This window comes from Eubalaena glacialis, chromosome 16 (assembly GCF_028564815.1).
Source record: "Eubalaena glacialis isolate mEubGla1 chromosome 16, mEubGla1.1.hap2.+ XY, whole genome shotgun sequence".
Classification (NCBI taxonomy): domain Eukaryota; kingdom Metazoa; phylum Chordata; class Mammalia; order Artiodactyla; family Balaenidae; genus Eubalaena; species Eubalaena glacialis.
Genome location: NC_083731.1, coordinates 42,407,081 through 42,431,504, shown reverse-complemented (window position 1 = coordinate 42,431,504; position 24,424 = coordinate 42,407,081).

The window sequence follows — 24,424 nt, the reverse complement described above, 5'->3', positions numbered from 1 at the left end:
CCCACTTAATGGAAATTATTCTTATATAAATATAGATGAGCCTTGCTCAAACCTTCCTTATGGCCAAAAGGTATACATTTTTCAAATTTGCATCACCCTTCAAAAACATTTCAAATTATCCCAAAATATTATAATGCCAAAAAAGTTTGGGTGTATATTATAATGATGAAAAGAAGAAACTTAATTTATATTTGTGAAAGCTGTGCTTTGAATAGCAAATAGAATTTTGCTGAATTTAAATCACATAAGGAGACATGGTTTATACTAGTATGGTAATATGTAAAATAGATAGGGTTTATCTTGCTACAATTACAATTAAATTGTAAATTTTACAAATGTAAAATGCTTAAATGCATTGTTAACATGATTTAAATTTGGTAGAATTTTTTCCACTAATTTGCAGAGTTTTATGAAAAAGTAATCAAGCATCACAACACCTTGTATTAATAAAGTACTATTATTTCATTTTTTAAAATGAGGACACTGAACCACATACTAATTAATTTGAGAAAATGAAGAATTAATGAGAGCAGTGACTCCAGCTTTAGCAAGGCAAACTGACAACAAACACACAGCTGTAATTTACACACTTCACTTTTAGCTTAGTAGGTGTAAATTCTATGAAGATTATGATCAGTACACTATAGAAAAGTGATCTAGTTTCTTAGTTCTAAGAATTGAAAAGGTGACTCATTACTATAAATGGTTCTCCACAGGGTTCAACAACTTTTTGCCCAAAATCATGTTCTCCCTGCTTCTCAATACCATATATTGAGAATGATAAAAATGTGTTGTCAGAGAAAGGCACATTGAGGTATGCTCTATGGTTAACTAATTTTATTAATTTAAGTTAGTCATGCAACTTAATATAAGGCCATGAGTCTTGGGCTTAAAAGAAATATACCTTGTGGTAGGTGCATAACTACCTATCAAAAAGTATTTTCATTAAATATTGCTAGAACCTGTCTACTTTTTAAATTAAATTTGACTTCTATATTGGGCTCTTCCCTGAAATTTCAACTTGGTACTTTACATATTTGTAAAATCTTATAAGTGTAGTGTTCTTTCTATCTATATACTGTCCTCCAACCAGAATTTGATTTTTAAACCCAATGTCACTACCCAGTAACTGTTCCCTCCTGCTCACTGACAGATAAATGTATCCTATAGAAAGAATGTCCCTAGACTCCCTCTTTCTCTCCTACCCACTTTTTCAGAAATCACTAGCATTTGGCCCTTCTCTGCTTTAATGACAATCACACACATACTCTTCAGGTACTTGGATAATTAGACAGAACCATATTTGTTCATGGAAGCTGCAGGTCAGCCCTCTCAGAACTTATACTAATGGGTCAATATATAGGATAGAATCTTGTTTCTTATGCCAGGAATTACAATGCACTGAACTTTGCTGTGCTCTGAAGATTTCTAAAGCTAAACTTACTAAAAATCACTATTATGCTGGGACTATAGACATGAAAGGATAAAATTTCTATTTCTGCGCCTGGGACCTAGCAATCTAATTTGCATAAAAGAAACAAAATATAAAACAAAATGTCTATAAAATGTTTTTTAAAAGTCAACAAATTAACATATTTTGGCCATCTGTTATACTATCAGCCAAATGCTAAACACTTCAGCCAAAATCTATACATTTCCTAAAGCGTACATGTTTAAAGTCTTCACAAAATAGTGGGGAAGATATATGCATAGAATAAAAAGTTATGGTATAGAACCATATTACCCAGTATGGTAGCCACTATCCACATGTGGCTATTTTTTTTAATTAAACCTTTTATTTGAGATAATTGTATATTCACATACAGTTATAAGAAATAATGCAGAATAATCCCATGTACTCTTTACATTGTTTTTCCCAATGATAACATCTTACAAAATATTTCAAAACAATATCTAGGATATTGATACAGTCAAGATATAAACTATTTCCATCACCATAAGGCTCTCACAGGTTGGCCTTTTATAGTCAGACCCATTTACCTCCTACCCCAAACCCTTTTTAATCATTTAAGACCACTAATCTGTTTTCCACTTCTATAATTTCATCATTTCAAGAGTGATGGAATCATACAATAGGCAATCATTTGTGACTGGATTTTTCCACTAAGCATAATTGGCGATTTGTCCAGGTTGCTGCATGTTTCAATATTTTATTCCTTTATATTGCTGAATAGCATTCCTTGGTATGGATATAACAAAGTTTGTTTAACAGTTTACCAGTTGAAGGATCATTGGATTGCTTTCAGTTTTGGGCTCTTAAAAACAATAAACAACTGTGTTATCTGTTTTTGTATGAACCAAACAGAAATCTGCATTTCTCCAGGGTAAATAACCTAGAGCATAATTACTGAGTCAGGTCATACAGCAATTACATAATAACCTTTTATTTTTTTCTTTCTTTTTCTTTATTTTTTTTAACAACTACCAAACTTATTCAAAACTGTATGAGTGATCCAATTTCTTTGCATCCTCACCAACATTTGACACTGTAAATAGATAGATAGATAGATGATAGATTTTCATTTAGCCATTTCTGTAGCTGTTCAATATTTTTTTTTCCTTCAGATATGCTGTAGTTTTGTTGTTTTGTGCTTACACTAAATAACATATTATATATTAATAAACTTATTTATTTATTTCCCCTTATTTAAAAAACTTTCAACCTGATGATATTCTATAGAAGTAAAATGTATGACAGATGGGAAAGAAAAACATGGGTGTATGCTGTTGTAAGGTTTGTTCACTCCCGGTTATGTGGTATAATATCACTTGGTAAACTCTGATAAATTTAAAGTGCTTACTAATAGTCATAAAACAATCAATAAAAGAAAGCAACAAAGAGGTAATAAGTAAATCAAAAGACATAAGATGGAAACAAAGAAAAAAAACTCAATTAATTAAAAAGAAGGCAGAAAAGGAAAACAAAGAAAAGGTGTAACAAATAGTAGGATGGTAAATTTTAACTAAACAATATAAATACTCACATTAAATGTAAATGTTGTAAAAACCCCAAATGAAAAGCAGAGATTGTAAGATTGGGATGAAGAAAGTAAGACCCTAATATATGTTGTCTTAAAAAAACTCACTTAAAATATGAAGATATAAATAAGTTAAATATAGGAGGATTGAAAATGGTACACCATACTAAGACTGATCTAAAGATAAAATGATTGGCTGTCTAACAATACAAGAATAAAATTCAGAACAACTGATTTTCAGGAGGTGGTCATTTCATAATAAAACTAAAAGCTGATTCTTTAATATAAATAAAACTGATAAAACTCTACCCGAATGATCAAGAAAAAATGGAGAGTAGTTGCAAATGACCAATTTCAGAAAAGATAAGGGGACTATTCTTTGTGATTCTACAGGTATTAAAAGGTAATAAGGGAATATTATAGGCAATGTTATTATAATTTCAACAAATATGATTAAATGGACAAATTATTTAAAATAATAAATTATCAAAGCTAACTCAAGAAGAAATAGTTAAGCTTAATAGTCCTACAACTAATTAAAATTGAATTTTTAGTTTCAAACTTTCTCACAAAGGAAACTCAAGCCCAGTTGACTTCTAGTCAAATCTACCGAATAGTAAGAAAAAGAGAATATTAATTTTCTACAAACTATTTCAGAAAACTGAAGAGGAGAGGATACCTCTAATCCATTCTGAGTTCAGCATTACTCTGATACCAAATCCAGAAAAAGGAATTCCAGAAAATGAAACTACAGACCAATAAAATTTAGAGCTACCCTATGATCCTGCAATCCCACTCCTGGGCATATATCCAAAGAAAACATAATTTGAAAAGATACACTCACCCCAATGTTCAAAGCAGCACTATTACAATAGCCAAGACATGGAAACAACCTAAGTGTCCATTGACATCTGAATGGATAAAGAAGAGAAGAAGATGTGGTATATATATATATATATATATATATATATATATATATATATATAATGGAATATTACTCAGCAATAAAAAAATGCCATTTACAGCAACATGGATGACCTAGAGATTATCATACTAAGTGAAGTAGGTCAGACAGAGAAAGACAAATATCATATGATATAGCTCATATATGGATTCTAGAAAAAAAGATACAAATAATCTTAGTTACAAAATAGAAACAGACTCACCAACATAGAAAACAAACTTATGGTTACCAAAGGGAAAGGGGGGAGTGATAAGTTAGGAGTTTGGGGTTAATATATGCACACTACTAAATATAAAATAGATAACCAAAAAAGACCTACTGTATAGCACAGGAAACTATACTCAATATCTTGTAATAACCTATAGTGGAAGAGAGAGTAAAAAAATAATATATATATATACTTACATATATATGTATAACTGAACCACTTTGCTGTACATCTGAAACTAACACAACTTTGTAAGTCAACTATATTTCAATACAAATTTTTAAACATATAAAAGTCTCTCAAAACTGAATTATAAAAGAGGTTTGGCCAAGATGACAGAGTAGGAAGACCCTGAGCACACCTCGTCCCACAGGCACACCAAAATTACAACTACTCATAGAGAAACTATCTATTATAACAACCTGAAAACTAGCACACTTTCCACAATAAAGATATAAAGAAGGAAGCACAGAAAGATGGGTAGGAGGGGCAGAGAAATGTATTTTGAACAAAAATCTCATCTCCATCTAGGTTACCCACAAATGGCAAGATAATCACAACTGCAGAGGTCCTAGGAACAAGCCAGATGTCTGAGCCTCACATCAGACTCTGCATCCCAGTGGTCCTACAGCAGGAAGACAAGACTCCAGTACATCTGGCTTTGAAAACCAGCAGGGCTTGCATAAGGATAGCCAGAGCACTGTAAGAGATGGAGACTATGTTCTTAAAAGGGTGCATGTAAACATTCACAAGCTCCAAATCTCAGCACAGAGGCAGTAATGTGAAAGAAGCCTGAGTCAGACTCACTTGATCTTAAAGAGCTTTCCAGAGAGGAATGAGGCAACAGGGACACCCCTGGTGACATAAATGGTGGTGCAACCATTTTGGGGTGCTCATATGGCCATGAGGACACAGGTGCTGACAAACACCATTTTGGAGTTCTTTCTGCAGACTATTAGCACAAAGGGCTTACCAAAACACCAGTGAGCTGACATCAGTCCTGGCCCTTGCAGGCCCCACAGTCAGGTTCCTATTGACTCGGCATCACCCACCAATGGGCCAAGAACCACTGCATGAGCAGTCCCTGGCAGCCAGGGACTGGGGGGCATCCCTGCCTACCAGCATGCCCACAGTAGTCAGACCAGCCAGAACAGAATGGCCCATGCAGCCCACATAGAAGGCACCCAAAGAGCATATGGTTCTGGTGACCAGAGGAAAATGAGCTTCATAGGACATTTCCTACGTAAGGCTACTTATCTATTACCAGAAAATGTAAATGACCTACCTAATATATATATAGATATAGATATAGATATAAAAACAGAGAATTAAGCAAAATGAGGCAACAAAGCATGTGTTCCAAGTGAGGAAACAAGATAAAACCTAAAAAAAACAATAAAAACCAAAAAGCCAACAAACAAAATAATGAAGTGGAAAATGCAATCCAACCAATAAATAATTCATGATACTGATCATAAGCTGCTCGATGAACTCAGGAGAAGAATGGATGAACACAGTGAGAAGCTTCTAGAAAGAGCTAGAAAATACAAGGAAGAACTGAACATAGATGAAGAATATAGTAACTGAAAATATACACTAAAAGGAATCAGCAGTAGAATAGATATTACAGCAGAATGGGTCAGTGAACTGAAAGACAGAGTACTGGAAATGACCCAAGGTAAAGAGAAGAAAGAAGGAACAAAGATGGCAGAGTAGAAGGACGTGCTCTCACTCCCTCTTGCAAGAACACCAGAATCACAACTAGCTGCTGGAAAATCATAGAAAGGAAGACACTGGAACTCACCAAAAAAGATACCCCACATCCAAAGACAAGGGGGAACCCACAATGAGATGGTAGGAGGGGCACAATCACAGTAAAATCAAATCCCATAACTGCTGGGTGGGTGACTCACAGACTGATGAACACTTATACCACAGAAGTCCACCCACTGGAATGAAGGTTCTGAGCGCCACGTCAGGCTTCCCAACCTGGGGGTCTGGAAATGGGAGGAGGAATTCGTAGAGAATCAGATTTTGAAGCCCAGTGGGAATTGATTGCAGGACTTCGACAGGACTGAGGGAAACAGAGACTACACTCTTGGAGGGCACACACAAAGTAGTGTGCGCATTGGGACCCAGGGGAAGGAGCAGTGACCCTGGGGGAGACTGAACCAGACCTACCTGCTAGTGTTGGAAGATCTCCTGCAGAGGCGGGGCGTGGCTCTGTTTCACCTTAGGGATAAGGACACTGGCAGCAGAAGTTCTGGGAAGTAATCCTTGGTGTGAGCCCTCCCACAGTCTGTCATTAGCCCCACCAAAGAGCCCAGGTAAGCTCCAGTGTTGGGTTGCCTCAGGCCAAACAACCAACAGGGAGGGAACCCAGCCCCACCCATCAACAGTCAAGTGGATTAAAGTTTTACTGAGCTCTGCCCACCAGAGCAACAGTCAGCTCTACCCACCACCAGTCCCTCCCATCAAGCCTCGTAGATAGACTCATCCACCAGAGGGCAGACAGCAGAAGCAAGAAGAACTAAAATCCTGCAGCTTGTGGAACAAAAACCACATTCACAGGAAGATAGACAAGATGAAAAGGCAGAAGGCTATATACCAGATAAAGGAACAAGATAAAACCTCAGAAAAACAACTAAATGAAGTGGAGATAGGCAACCTTCCAGAAAAAGAATTCAGAATAATGATAGTCAAGATGATCCAGGACCTTGGAAAAAGAATGGAGGCAAAGATCAAGAAGATGCAAGAAATATTTTAAACAGACCTAGAAGAATTAAAGAACAAACAAACAGAGACGAACAATACAATAACTGAAATGAAAACTACACTAGAAGGAATCAATAGCAGAATAACTGAGGCAGAAGAACGGATAAGTGACCTGGAAGGCAGAATGGTGGAATTCACTGCCATGGAACAGACTAAAGAAAAAAGAATGAAAAGAAATGAAGACAGCCTAAGAGACCTCTGGGACAACATTAAACGAAACAGCATTTGCATTATAGGGGTCCCAGAAAGAGGAGAGAGAGAGAAAGGACCAGAGAAAATATTTGAAGAAATTATAGTCAAAAATTTCCCTAACATGGGAAAGGAAATAGTCACCCAATTCCAGGAAGCACAGCAAGTCCCATACAGGATAAACCCAAGGAGAAACACGCCGGGAAACATAGTAACCAAATTGGCAAAAATTAAAGACAAAGAAAATTTATTGAAAGCAGCAAGGGAAAAATGAAAAATAACATACAAGGGAACTCCCATAAGGTTAACAGCTGATTTCTCAGCAGAAACTCTACAAGCCAGAAGGGAGTGGCATGATATACTTAAAGCGATGAAAGGGAAGAACCTACAACCAAGATTACTTTACCGGCAAGGATCTCATTTAGATTTGATGGAGAAATCAAAAGCTTTACAGACAAGCAAAAGCTAAGAGAATTCAGCACCACCAAACCAGTTCTACAACAAATGTTAAAGGCACTTTTCTAAATGGGAAACACAAGAGAAGAGAAGGACCTAAAAAACAAACCCAAAACAATTCAGAAAATGGTCATAGGAACATACATATCGATAATTACCTTACACGTGAATGGATTAAATGCTCCAACCAAAAGACACAGGCTTGCTGAATGGATACAAAAACAAGATCCATATACATGTTGTCTACAAGAGACCCACTACAGACCTAGGGACACATACAGACTGAAAGTGAGGGGATGAAAAAAGATATTCCATGCAAATGGAAATCAAAAGAAAGCTGGAGTAGCTATACTCATATAATTTAAAATAGACTTTAAAATAAAGAATGTTACAAGAGACAAGGAAGGACACTACATAATGATCAAGGGATCAATCCAAGAGAAGATATAACAATTATAAATATATATGCACCCAACATAGGAGCACCTCAATACATAAGGCGACTGCTAACAGCTATAAAAGAGGAAATCGACAGTAAAACAATAATAGTGGGGGACTTTAACACCTCATTTACACCAATGGACAGATCATCCAAAATGAAAATAAATAAGGAAACAGAAGCTTTAAATGACACAATAGACCAGATAGATTTAATTGATATTTCTAGGACGCTCCATCCAAAAGCAGCAGATTACACTTTCTTCTCAAGTGCGCACGGAACATTCTCCAGGATAAATCACATCTTGGGTTACAAATCAAGCCTCAGTAAATTTAAGAAAATTGAAATCATATCAAGCATGTTTTCTGACCGCAAACCTATGAGATTAGAAATGAATTACAGGGGAAAAAAAACGTACAAAACACAAACACATGGAAGCTAAACAATACGTTACTAAATAACCAAGAGATCACTGAAGAAATCAAAGAGGAAATCAAAAAATACCTAGAGGCAAATGACAATGAAAACACGACGATCCAAAACCTATGGGATGCAGCAAAAGCAGTTCTAAAAGGGAAGTTTATAGCTATAGAAGCCTATCTCAAGAAAAAAAGAAAAATCTGAAATAAACAACCTAACTTCACACCTAAAGCAATTAGGGAAAGAAGAATAAAAAAAAATCCCAAAGTTGGCAGATGGAAAGAAATCATAAAGATCAGAGCAGAACTAAATGAAATAGAAACAAAGAAAACAATAGCAAAGATCAATAAAACTAAAAGCTGGTTCTTTGAGAAGATAAACAAAATTGATAAACCATTGGCCAGACTCATCAAGAAAAAGAGGTAGAGGACTCAAATCAATAAAATTAGAAATGAAAAAGGAGAAGTTGCAACAGACACCGCAGAAATACAAAGCATCCTAAGAGACTACTACAAGCAACTCTATGCCAATAAAATGGACAACCTGGAAAAAATGGACAAATACTTAGAAAGGTATAACCTTCCAAGACTGAACCAGGAAGAAACAGAAAATATGAACTGACCAGTCACAAGTAATGAAATTGAAATTGTGATTAAAAATCTTCCAACAAACAAAAGCCCAGGACCACATGGCTTCACAGGTGAATTCTATCAAACATTTAGAGAAGAGATAACACCCATCCTTCCAAAAAATTGCAGAGGAAAGAACACTTCCAAACTCATTCTATGAGGCCACCATCACCCTGATACCAAAACCAGACAAAGATACTACAAAAAAAGAAAATTACAGACCAATATCACTGATGAATATAGATGTAAAAATCCTCAACAAAATACTAGCAAACAGAGTCCAACAACACTTTAAAGGATCATACACCACAATCAAGTGGGATTTATCCCAGGGATGCAAGGATTCTTCAATATATGCAAATCAATCAATGTGATACACCATATTAACAAATTGAAGAATAAAAACCATATGATCATCTAAATAGATGCAGAAAAAGCTTTTGACAAAATTCAACACCCATTTATGATAAAAACTCTCTAGAAAGTGGGCATAGAGGGAACCTACCACAACATAATAAAGGCCATATATGATAAACCCACAGCAAACATCATTCTCAATGGTGAAAAACTGAAAGCATTTCCTCTAAGATCAGGAATGAGACAAGGATGTCCACCTTCACCACTATTATTCAACATAGTTTTGGAAGTCCTAGCCACAGCAATTAGAGAATAAAAAGAAATAAAAGGAATACAAATTGGAAAAGAAGAAGTAAAACTGTCACTGTTTGCAGATGATATGATACTATACATAGAGAATCCTAAAAAGCCATCAGAAAACTACCAGAGCTAATCAATGAATCTGGTAAAGTTGCAGGATACAAAATTAGTGCACAGAAATTTCTTGCATTCTTATACACTAATGATGAAAAATTTGAAAGAGAAATTATGGAAACACTCCCATTTACCACTGCAACAAAAAGAATAAAATACCTGGGAATAAACCTACTTAGGGAGACAAAAGACCTGTATGCAGAAAACTATAAGACACTGATGAAAGACATTAAAGATGATACCAACAGATGGAGAGATACACCATGTTCTTGGATTGGAAGAATCAATACTGTGAAAACGACTATACTACCCAAAGCAATCTACAGATTCAATGCTATCCCTATCAAGTTACCAATGGCATTTTTTACAGAACTATAACAAATCATCTTTAAATTTGTATGGAGACACAAAAGACCCCAAATAACCAAAGCAGTCATGAGGGAAAAAAATGTAGCTGGAGGAATCAGACTCCCTGACTTCATACTCTACTACAAAGCTACAGTAATCAAGACAATATGGTACTAGCACAAGAACAGAAACAGATAAATGGAACAAGATAGAAAGCCCAGAGATAAACCCACACATCTATGGTCAACTAATCTATGACAAAGGAGGCAAAGATATACAATGGAGAAAAGACAGTCTCTTTAATAAGTTGTGCTGGGAAAACTGGACAGCTACCTGTAAAAGAATGAAATTAGGACACTCCCTAACACCATACACAAAAATAAACTCAAAATGGATTCGAGACCTAAATGTAAGACTGGACACTATAAAACTCTTAGAGGAAAACATAGGAAGAACACTCTTTGACGTAAATCACAGCAAGGTATTTTTTGATCCACCTGCTAGAGTAATGGAAATAAAAACAAAAATAAACAAATGGGACCTAATGAAACTTCAAAGCTTTTGCCCAGCAAAGGAAATCATAAACAAGATGAAAAGACAACCCTCAGAATGGGAGAAAATATTTGCCAACGAATCAAAAGACAAAGGGTTAATCTCCAAAATATATAAACAGCTCATGTAGCTCAATATTAAAGAAACAAATAGCCCAATCCAAAAATGGGCAGAAGAGCTAAATAGACATTTCTCCAAAGAAGACATACAGATGGCAAAGAAGCACATGAAAAACTGCTCAACATCACTAATTATTAGAGAAATGCAAATCAAAACTACAATGAGGTATTACCTCACACCAGTTAGAATGGGCATAATCAGAAAATCTACAAACAACAAATGCTGGAGAGGGTGTGGAGTAAAGGGAACCCTCTTGCACTGTTGGTGGGAATGTAATTTGATACAGCCACTGTGGAGAACAGTATGGAGGTTCCTTAAAAAACTAAAAATAGAATTACCATATGATCCTACAATCCCACTACTGGGCATATACCCAGCAAAAACCATAATTCAAAAAGACACATGCACCCCAATGTTCATTGTAGCATTATTTACAATAGCCAGGTCATGGAAGCAACTTAAATGCCCATCCACAGACGAATGGATAAAGAAGGTGTGGTACATATATACAATGGAATATTACTCAGCCATAAAAAGGAACGAAATTGAGTCATTTGTTGAGACGTGGATGGATCTAGAGACTGTCATACAGAGTGAAGTAAGTCAGAAAGAGAAAAACAAATATTGTATATTAATGCATGTATGTGGAACCTAGATAAATGGTACAGATGAACCGGTTTGCAGGGCAGAAGTTGAGACACAGATGTAGAGAACAAACTTATGGACACCAAGGGGGGAAAACCGCGGTGGGGTGGAGATGGTGGTGTGCTGAATTGGGCGATTGGGATTGACAGGTATACACTGATGTGTATAAAATTGATGACTGATAAGAACCTGCAGTACAAACAAACAAACAAACAAACAAAATAACAACTAATACTAAACTTTCTTTGGGTTATTTGTATGGAAATATGTTAATATAAATGTTTCAGACATTACATGAAATTTCTAAAAATCTTATATGTTCTGGTATAATGTTATAAGTCATAATTTAGTTATTACTTTAAAATGTACATCTCAGAAATAACTAAATTTCCTTGTCAATTGAATTATTATGAACTTTCATCAAATCTTTAACTGTGGTCATTTTTAAGTCTTTTGTCATTTACAGACAGTTCTGGGTGTATTCTGATGCTTTTGCAAAAATATTCCCATTAAAGTTTTCATCTTCAAGGAATTCATGGAAAAGACTCTGACAAGTACAGGTTTCTGGTAACTGACTATACTGCTGAACTGAATGAATAAGCATTTTTAGAACTCTAATGGAAAACTGATGAATTCATAAAATTGCTAACAAAAGATCAAGATAAAAAAAATTAATTACATGGGACTGAGTGAACTGATGAGGATGACTATAATTTTTGTGACTTTCTGCTTGAATAAAAAAAAAAGAGAAGAAAGAAAAAAAGATTAAAAAAAAAATTAGGATAGTTCAAGAGACCTCTGGGACAACATCAATCTTTTGCATTATAGAGGTCCCAGAAAGAAAAGAGAGAACTTATTTGAAATGTAATGGCTAAAAACTTCCCTAACCTGGGGAAGAAAACAGACATTCAGGTCCAGAAATCACAGAGTCTCAAACAAGATGAACACAAGAAGTACCTATCACCAGGACACATTATAATTAAAATGGCAAAAACTAAAGATAAAGAGAAAATCTTAAAAGCAGCATGGGAAGAGTGACTAGTTATGTACAATGGAACTTCCATAAGACTCTCATCTGACATTTTAGCAGAAACTTTCCAGGCCAGAAGGAAGTGGTAGGATATATTCAAAATGATGAAAGGAAAAAACCTTCAACCAAGAATACTTTACCTGGCAAGAGTTTCATTCAGGCAAGATTATTATTCAAATCTGAATACATATATCTATATCTATATCAATAGCTATCTATCTATCCATGACAAATGAATGCACATTAAAAATAGAAACAGACTTACAGATATAGAGAACAAACTAGTGGTAACTGGTGGGGAAAGGGAAGGGGGAGGGTCTAGAAAGAGGTATGAGATTAAGGGACACATTACTATATATAAAATAATCAACAAGAATATATTGTACAGCATAGGGCATAATGGCATAATAAAGCCATTATTTTGTAATAACTTTAAATGGAATGTAATCTATAAAAATATTGAATCACTCTGTTGTACACCTAAAACTAATGTAATATTTTAAAAGAAATATACTTCAAAAAATAATAATATATGATTACCAAAATGTTCATTATTGAATTCTTTTCAATAATCTCATCATTATCCACAATAGTGGCTTTTAATGCTGGTTCATATTAGAATCAACCGGTGCACTTTAAAAAGTACCTGAGCCCTACCCCAGCCTACTTATATTGAATTTTCTGGTCTAAGATCATATAAGCCAGTGATCTGATCTACACCAATAAAAGATACACCCCCTCCAAAAAAAAACCCTAACACAAAAGACCCAAAAGTGGCAGAATACAAATTTTTTTCAATTGTACATGATACATTCTCCAGGACAGATCGCTTGATAGGCCACAATACAAGTCTCAGTAACTTTAATAAGATTGAAATCATATTGTCTTTTCTGACCACAACAGTAGGAAACTAGAAATCAGATACAAGAAAAAAAACTGCAGAAAACCCAAACACATGGGGGGTAAGCAACATGCTATCAAACTTCCAATGAATCACTTAAGAAATCAAATAGAAAATTATAAAAAAGCTGGAGACAAATGAAAATTGAAACACAACAATCCAAAACTTATGGGACACATCAAAAGCAGTTCTAAGATGGAAGTTATAGTAATACAAGCCTGCATCAGGAAACCAGAAAATTTTCAAAGAAACAATCTAATCTTACATCTAAGGGAAGTAGAAAACAACAACAATTGTAATAATAAAAATAAAACTCAAAGTTAGTACAAGGAAAGAAATATTAAATATCAGAGCAGAAATAAATGAAATAGAAACCAAAAATATATATAAAAGATTGATGAAACCAAGTCCTTTGAATAGATAAACAAAATTGATGAACCTTTAAATAGACTAATCAAGAAAAATTGAGAGAGGACTCAAATTAATAAAATCAGAATTGCAAAAGGAGAAGTTACAACTGATACCACAGAAATACAAAGCATCATAACAGATTACTATGAAAAATCATATACCAAATAAAGTGGACAAGCTAGGAGAAATTAAAATAATTCCAAGAAATGTACAATTTCAAAGAAGACTGAATCAGGAATTAATAGAAAATCTGAATAGACCAAATGCCAGTAAAGAAATTGAATTAGTAAAAACAAACAAACAAGCAAACAAAACAACAACAACAACAACAACAAAAACTCCTAAGAAACACAAGTCTAAAACCATATGGCTTCACAGGTAAATTCTACCAAATATTTAAATAAGAGTTCACACCTATTCTTCTCAACCTGTTACAAAAATTAAAGAGAAAGGAACACTTCCAAACTTACTGAACAATGTCAGCATCATCCTGATACCAAAACCAGACAAAGATACCACAAAAAAAGGAAATTATAGGCAACTATCACTGATAAACATAAATGCAAAAGTCTACAACACAATAATTGCAAACCAAATTCAACAATCCTATACAGGATTATACACCATGACCAAGTGGAATACATTCCAGGGATACAAAGATGGTTTAACATCTGTAAATCAATCAATGTGATGTACCACATTAACAAAACAAAAGATAAAAATCATATGATCACCTCATTAGAAGAAGTAGAAGTATTTGACAAACTTTAACATCTATATATGAAAAAAACTCTCAAAAAAGTGGGTATAGAGGAAACGTACCTCAGCATAATAAAGACCATATATGGTAAACCCACAGCCTGCATCACACTCTGGTGAAAAGCTAAAAGCATTTTCTCTAAGATCAGGAAGAAGACAAGGATGCCCACTCTCACCAATTTTATTCAACATGGTATTGGAAGTCCTAGTCACAGCAATTAGACAAGAAAAAGAAATAAAAGGAATTCAAATTGGAAAGGAAGAAGTAAAATTGTTACTATTTGCAGATGACAGGATACGATGTATAGAAAACCCTAAGGGCCCCACAAAAAACTATAAGAACTAATACATGAATTTGATAAATTTCCAGGATACAAAATTAATATACAGGAATATGTTGCATTTCTATACATTAATAACAAACTATCAGAAAGAGAAATGAAGAAAATTATCCTATTCACAATTTCATCAAAAAGAATAAAATACCTAGGACTAAATCTAACCAAGGAAATAAAAGGCCTGTAGCTGGAAAACTATAAGACACTGATGAAAGAAATTGAAGACTGAAGAAATGGAAAGATATACCTTGCTCATAAGTTATAAGAATTAATATTGTTAAAATGATCATATTACCTAAGGCAATCTTCATGTTCAATGCAATCCCTATCACAACACCAACGGTATTTTTCAAAGAATTAGAAAATGTAATTATAAAATTCTAAAATTTTAAAATCTAGTTCTAAAATTTGTATGGAAATCACAGAGACCCTAAACAGCAAAAACAGTCTTGAGAAAGAATGACTGTTTCTGATTTCCAAGTATACTCAAAGAACAGTAATCAAAACAGTGTGGTACTGGCACCAAAACACACATATAGATAAATGGAACAGAACAAAGATCCCAGAAACAAATGCAGACTTAAGTGGTCCATTAATCTATGCCAAAGAGGCAAGAATATATGAGGAAAACACAGCCCCTTAAATAAACGGTGTTAGGAAAATCTAACAGCTTCGTTCAAAAGAATCAAACTAGACTACTTTCTCACATCATATACAAAACTAAAATCAAAATGGATGAAAGACTTAAATGTAAGACCCGAAAACATAAAATTCCCAAAATAAAACATAGAATGCTCCTTGACATTAGTCTTAGCAATATTTTTTCAGATGTATACTCAGGGAAAGGAAACAAAACAAAAATAAACAAATGGAGCTACATCAAACTCAAGATTTTGCACAAAAAGAAACTATTAACAAAATGAAAAGGTCACCTACCATATGGAAAAATATATTTGCAAATGATATATCTGATAAGGTATTAATATTCAAAATATACAAAGAACTCATAGAACTCAACATCAAAAAACAATCCACCTTACTGAAACATTAGCAGAGTGATTGAATAGACATCCTTCCAAAGAAGAAATACAAGTGGCCAACAGACATATGAAAAGATACTCAACTTCAATAATCATCAGGGGAATGCAAACCAAAATCTCAAAGAGATAATACCTCATTCCTGTCAAAATGGCTATCAAAAAAAAAAAAAAAAAAGACTACAAATAACAATAGCTGGGCTATGGAGAAGGGGAACCTTCATGCACTGTTGGTGGGATTGTAAATTTGTGCAGGCACTATGGAAAACAGTATGGAGTTCCCAAAAAAATTAAAAATAGAACTGTCATATAAATCCAGTAATTTTACTACTGGGTATTTACCTAAATAAAAACAAAAGACTAATTCAAAAAGATATATGCACCCCTATGTCCATTGCAGCATGATTTACAACAGCAAAGATATGGAAGCATCCTCTGGGTCCATTGATAAATGAATCGATAAAGAATGTGGTATATATGTATAATGGAACATTACTCAGCCTTAAAAAAATGAAATCTTGCCATTTACAAAAATACGGATGAACCTAGATGATATTATGCTAAGTGAAATAAGTCAGGAAGTGATACACAAACACCACATTATCTCACTTATATGTGAAATCTATAAAACACAACAGGGAAACAAAACAAACTGAAAACAGACTCAAAGATGCACAGAACAAACAAATGGTTGCCAGAAGGGAGAAGGGTGGGGTGGGTAAAATAGATGCAGGGCATTAAGAGGTACAAATATACAATTATATAATAAATGTCATAGGAATATAAAAAAAATCATAAAAAACAAGCAATATACTAAAATGATGTGCAAAACATATGAACAAGCGCCTCACCAAAGAAGCAATAGAGATATTTGCAAATATAGATTTCCCAGATATGACACCAAGAAGCACAGGCAAAAACAAAAATTACACTAGGATGTAAATGTATCAGAAAAGAACCCTTTATATATAAGATGAAAAATGAATAGCTTGTTGATTGCTTGGTATTTACTACTGAAGTGTTAATTGTTAGAGGGTAAACAATTCCCCTTAAAAGTTTTTAATAAGTACTCAATAATTTTTATCCTGTGATATCAGCGTTCCTAGACTTGGACAAGAATATATATTTTTTACATGATTGAAATTATTATTTTTTTTAATGCACTTTAATTGGCACAGTACACTCAGGGGCTATACCCTGATTACTCCAAACTGAATAGAGACAACTCATCTTGTTTACTTCTAATGTACTGAATAAGACATATAGGGCAAAATAAACACAATATTTCATATGACTATATGGAAAAATGAAAATTTTGATAATTCCAGAAAACAGAGAATACTGTTTTTCTTGTATGACATTTATACTTAACAGCAGAAGTGATAAGAAATACAGGAAACTTTGGTCACTTTTGATAATCAGCAAATGTTTAATTTCAGTATGTACATTTTTTAAGATAAGGTATTTTACTAAAAATAAATTAGGATACTTCAAATATTTATTTAAAATCTGTCAAACTTGTGGGAAGCATTTAGGGTTTGAATTAGTATTGATGAATAGAATAACTTTGGTCATGTTTAAACACAAAATAAATTAGAAGATTTTCTATGAATTTAAAAATATGTTTCTCAATTTTGAGGTACATACGTTCACTTATGTGGCTGCAAGATGGCATGAATTTAATCATATTTATACCCATGTAGAACTGTTAATTGTTTCAGTTTAAAGATATATGATCAATTATTCTATAACAGCATATGAGTGCTACTGACTTTAGCAGTAAATAAAAAAGTTTTGAATTAATTAATTTAAAGGTATATCACATATTCCAAATTCAGTAATAGTGGATATAGTGTATTATGATAAAGCATCTAACTATAACAAAAAATGACTCAAAATAATGGACATTGCTTAAAAACATTTCCTCTATTAAGTTTATTATCATTGACTAAAGCACTTTTCTAGTAAATTCATTTTTTTTAGCAATTAAGGACTACATTCCTGTGTGCCTGAATTAATTTGCAAAAACAAAACAATTTGAATGTGCACAAGAGAAATTTTCAGGTTTCATCTTGTATATGTCACTAGTATTTTTGTTACAACATAGAAATTAGTTGTTAATGTTGTAATGGTTTAAAGAAAGAAAGGGGTCTCTGTTGTACCCCAACTTTATTAAAGTAGTGCTGAACATATATTAAATAGTAAGAATACTGACACTTTTCAAAGTTGGCCCACAATAATACACATTTACTTGTTTCAAAAAAAGAATTAAAGGAATTAAAACAATAGATATGACTTGTGTAATATTTATTATTTCATGTACAGAAATATGCAACTTTTACCACTATACTGAGTTGTAATGGCAAGTTAAATGCAGATTCCATCTACAAGTAGGGTAAGACATCATACCCTTTATTAAGGCATTACAAATCATATATTGATGACAGGAACCCTATTACTTTTTACTGTAAATTAGAGTGTTTTGAAGCCAAAAGACATAAACTTATAAAATATTTATTGTGTGCAACATTCAATTCAGTTCAGCCCAAAATGTTTTAATGTGTAGTGCTTGTTTGCTTTCTTTGCTTTTCTTCCCAGAGGGAATCATTTCGCAAGGACAATCTCAATGTTTGAAGACAGTTTGCTTTTTGGCTGTAGTGAATGAAAATTTTCTTTAGTTTGTATGAATATACAAACAAAAAGAAATTTATGATAGAGTAGATACAATTACTTATTATCCACACATCATCCTTAACACCACTACAGAAACTAGTCTCATTCAAAAATAAAGTTTTAGAATGCATCTGCAAACAAAGAAATAAGCTGTTAGCTGTTGTTTGCTGTGTTTGTCACCTTTTCTAAAAACCTTGATTGTGCCAGGATTCTAACTTCACTGATTTGTTTCAACACTTTAAATTGCATGTGAGAGGGGGAAGGAGAAGATGGCGGAAGAGTAAGACGCGGAGATCACCTTCCTTCCCACAGATACATTAGAAATACATCTACACGTGGAACTGCTCCTACAGAACACCCACTGAACGCTGGCAGAAAACGTCAGACCTCCCAAAAGGCAAGAAACTCCCCACGTACTTGGGTAGGGCAAAAGAAAAAAGAAATAACAGAGACAAAAGAATAGGGACGGGACCTGCACCTGTGGGAGGGAGCCGTGAAGGAGGAAAGGTTTCCACGCACTAGGAAGCCCCTTCGCAGGCAGAGACTGCGGGTGGCAGAGGGGGGAAGCTTCGGAGCCACGGAGGAGAGCACAGCCACAGGGGTGCGGAGGGCAAAGCGGAGAGACTCCCGCACAGAGGCTCGGCGCCGAGCAGCACTCACTAGCCCGAGAGGCTTGTCTGCTCACCCGCCGGGGCGGGTGGGGGCTGGGAGCTGAGGCTTGGGCTTCGGTCGCATCGCAGGGAGAGGACTGGGGTTGGCGGCGTGAACACAGCCTGAAGGGGTTAGTGCACCACAGCTAGCCGGGAGGGAGTCCGGGAAAAAGTCTGCAGCTGCCGAAGAGGCAAGAGACTTTTTCTTCCCTCTTTGTTTCCTGGTGCGCGAGGAGAGGGAATTCAGAGCGCCGCCTAAACGAGCTCCAGGGACGGGCGCGAGCCGCGGCTATTAGCGCGGATCCCACAGCAACAGGGGCGCAGAGGGAAAAGTGGAGAGATTCCCGCACAGAGGAGCGGTGCCGACCTGCACTCACCAGCCCGAGAGGCTTGTCTGCTCATCCGCCTGGGCGGGCGGGGGCTGGGAGCTGAGGCTCAGGCTTCGGTCGGATCGCAGGGAGAGGACTGGGGTTGACGGCGTGAACACAGCCTGAAGGGGTTAGCGCACCACAGCTGGCTGGGAGGGAGTCCGGGAAAAAGTCTGCAGCTGCCGAAGAGGCAAGAGACTTTTTCTTGCCTCTTTGTTTTGCGGCGTGCAAGGAGAGGGGATTCAGAGCGCCGCCTAAACAAACTCCAGAGACGGGCGCGAGCCGCGGCGATCAGCGTGGACCCCAGAGACGGGCATGAGACGCTAAGGCTGCTGCTGCCGCCACCAAAAAGCCTGTGTGCGAGCACAGGTCAGGCTCCACACCGCCCCTCCCGGGAGCCTGCGCAGCCCGCCACGGGCGGGCTCCCGTGATCCGGGGACAACTACCCCAGGAGAACGCATGGCGCGCCTCGAGCTGGTGCAACGTCATGCTGGCCTCTGCCGCCGCAGGCTTGCCCCGCATCCGTATCCCTCCCTCCCCCCAGCCTGAGTGAGCCAGAGCCCCTGAAGCAGCTGCTCCTTTAACCCCGTTCTGTCTGGGCAGGGAAGAGACGCCCTCAGGCGACCTACACGCAGAGGCGGGTCCAAATCCAAAGCTGAACCCCGGGAGCTGTGCGAACAAAGAAGAGAAAGGGAAATCTCTCCCAGCAGCCTCAGAAGCAGCAGATTAAAACTCCACAAACAACTTGATGTGTCTGCATCTGTTGAATAACTGAATAGACAACGAATCATCCCAAATGCAGGAGGTGGACTTTGGGAGCAGGATATATTAATTTTTCCCATTTTCCTTTTTTTTTTGAGTGTATATTTATATGCTTCTGGGTGAGATTTTGTCTATATAGCTTTGCTTTATAATAGCTTTATTTTACTTCACTATATTTTACCCTCTTTCTTTATTTCTTTCTATTTTTATCCCTTTTACTCTGAGCCGTGTGGATGAAAGGCTCTTGGTGCTCCAGCCAGGTATCAGGGCTGTGCCTCTGAGGCGGGAGAGCCAACTTCAGGGCACTGGTCCACAAGAGACCTCCCAGCTCCACGTAATACCAAACGGTGAAAATCTCTCAGAGATCTCCATCTCAACATCAAGACCCAGCTTCACTCAACAACCAGCAAGCTACAGTGCTGGACACCCTATGCCAAACAACTAGCAAAACAGGAACACAGCCCTATCCATTAGCAGAGAGGCTGCCTAAAATCATAATAAGGCAACAGACACCCCAAAATACACCACCAGACGTGGATGTGCCCACCAGAAAGACAAGATCCAGCCTCATCCACCAGAACACAGGCACTAGTTCCCTCCACCAGGAAGCCTACACAACCCACTGAACCAACCTTAGCCACTGGAGACAGATACCAAAAACAACGGGAAATATGAACCTGCAGCCTGTGAAAAGGAGACCCCAAACACAGTAAGATAAGCAAAATGAGAAGACAGAAAAACACACAGCAGATGAAGGAGCAGGGTCAAAACATACCAGACTTAACAAATGGAGAGGAAATAGGTAGTCTACCTGAAAAAGAATTCAGAATAATGATAGTAAGGATGATCCAAAATCTTGGAAATAGAATAGACAAAATGCAAGAAACATTTAACAAGGACGTAGAAGAACTAAAGAGGAACCAAGCAAAAATGAAAAACACAATAAATGAAATTAAAAATACTCTAGAAGGAATCAATAGCAGAATTACTGAGGCAGAAGAACGGATAAGTGACCTGGAAGATAAAATGGTGGAAATAACTACTGCAGAGCAGAATAAAGAAAAAAGAATGAAAAGAACTGAGGACAGTCTCAGAGACCTCTGGGACAACATTAAACGCACCAACATTCGAATTATAGGGGTCCCAGAAGAAGAAGAGAAAAAGAAAGGGACTGAGAAAATATTTGAAGAGATTATAGTTGAAAACTTCCCTAATATGGGAAAGGAAATAGTTAATCAAGTCCTGGAAGCACAGAGAGTCCCATACAGGATAAATCCAAGGAGAAACACGCCAAGACACATATTAATCAAACTGTCAAAAATTAAATATAAAGAAAACATATTAAAAGCAGCAAGGGAAAAACAACAAATAACACACAAGGGCATCCCCATAAGGTTAACAGCTGATCTTTCAGCAGAAACTCTGCAAGCCAGAAGGGAGTGGCAGGATATACTTAAAATGATGAAGGGGAAAAACCTGCAACCAAGATTAATCTACCCAGCAAGGATCTCATCCAGATTTGATGAAGAAATTAAAACCTTTACAGACAAGCAAAAGCTGAGAGAGTTCAGCACCACCAAACCAGCTTTACAACAAACGTTAAAGGAATTTCTCTAGGCAAGAAACACAAGAGAAGGAAAACACCTACAATAACAAACCCAAAACATTTAAGAAAATGGGAATAGGAACATACATATCGATAATTACCTTAAATGTAAATGGATTAAGTGCTCCCACCAGAAGACACAGACTGGCTGAATGGATACAAAAACAAGACCCATATATATGCTGTCTACAAGAGACCCACTTCAGACCTAGGGACACATACAGACTGAAAGTGAGGGGATGGAAAAAGATATTCCATGCAAATGGAAATCAAAAGAAAGCTGGAGTAGCAATTCTCATATCAGACAAAATAGACTTTAAAATAAAGACTATTCCAAGAGACAAAGAAGGACACTATATAATGCTCAAGGGATCGATCCAAGAGGAAGGTATAACAATTGTAAATATTTATGCACCCAACATAGGAGCACCTCAATACATAAGGCAAATACTAACAGCCATAAAAGGGGAAATCGACAGCAACACAATCATAGTAGGGGAATTTAACACCCCACTTTCACCAATGGACAGATCCTCCAAAATGAAATAAATAAGGAAACACAAGCTTTAAATGATACATTAAACAAGATGGACTTAATTGATATTTATAGGACATTCCACCCAAAAACAACAGAATACACATTTTTCTCATGTGCTCATGGAACATTCTCCAGGATAGACCATATCTTGGGTCACAAATCAAGCCTTGGTAAATTTAAGAAAATTGAAATCGTATCAAGTATCTTTTCCGACCACAACGCCATGAGACTAGATATCAATTACAGGAAAAGATCTGTAAAAAATACAAACACATGGAGGCTACACAATACACTACTTAATAACGAAGTGATCACTGAAGAAATCAAAGAGGAAATCAAAAAATACCTAGAAACAAATGACAATGGAGACACGACGACCCAAAACCTATGGGACACAGCAAAAGCAGTGCTAAGAGGGAAGTTTATAGCAATACAAGCCTACCTCAAGAAACAGGAAACATCTCGAATAAACAACATAACTTTGCACCTGAAGCAATTAGACAAAGAAGAACAAAAAAACCTCAAAGCTAGCAGAAGGAAAGAAATCATAAAGATCAGATCAGAAATAAATGAAAAAGAAATGAAGGAAACAATAGCAAAAATCAATGAAACTAAAAGCTGGTTCTTTGAGAAGATAAACAAAATTGATAAACCATTAGCCAGACTTATCAAGAGAAAAAGGGAGAAGACTCAAATCAATAGAATTAGAAATGAAAAAGGAGAAGTAACCACTGTCACTGCAGAAATACAAACGATCATGAGAGATTACTACAAGCAACTCTATGCCAATAAAATAGACAACCTGGAAGAAATGGACAGATTCTTAGAAATGCACAACCTGCTGAGACTGAACCAGGAAGAAATAGAAAATATGAACAGACCAATCACAAGCACTGAAATTGAAACTGTGATTAAAAATCTTCCAACAAACAAAAGCCCAGGATCAGATGGCTTCACAGGCAAATTCTATCAAACATTTAGAGAAGAGCTAACACCTATCCTTCTCAAACTCTTCCAAAATATTGCAGAGGGAGGAAGACTCCCAAACTCATTCTACGAGGCCACCATCACCCTGATACCAAAACCAGACAAAGAGGTCACAAAGAAAGAAAACTACAGGCCAATATCACTGATGAACATAGATGCAAAAATCCTCAACAAAATACTAGCAAACAGAATCCAACAGCACATTAAAAGAATTATACACCATGATCAAGTGGGGTTTATTCCAGGAATGCAAGGATTCTTCAATATACGCAAATCAATCAACGTGATACACCATATTAACAAATTGAAGGAGAAAAACCATATGATCATCTCAATAGATGCAGAGAAAGCTTTTGACAAAATTCAGCACCCATTTATGATAAAAGCCCTGCCTAAAGTAGGCATAGAGGGAACTTTCCTCAACATAATAAAGGCCATATATGACAAACCCACAGCCAATATTGTCCTCAATGGTGAAAAACTGAAACCATTTCCACTAAGATCAGGAACAAGACAAGGTTGCCCACTCTCACCACTATTATTCAACATAGTTTTGGAAGTGTTAGCCACAGATATCAGAGAAGAAAAAGAAATAAAAGGAATCCAAATCGGAAAAGAAGAAGTAAAGCTGTCACTGTTTGCAGATGACATGATACTATACATAGAGAATCCTAAAGATGCTACCAGAAAACTACTAGAACTAATCAATGAATTTGGTAAAGTAGCAGGATACAAAATTAATGCACAGAAATCTTTTGCATTTCTATACACTAGTGATGAAAAATCTGAAAGTGAAATTAAGAAAACACTCCCATTTACCATTGCAACAAAAAGAATAAAATATCTAGG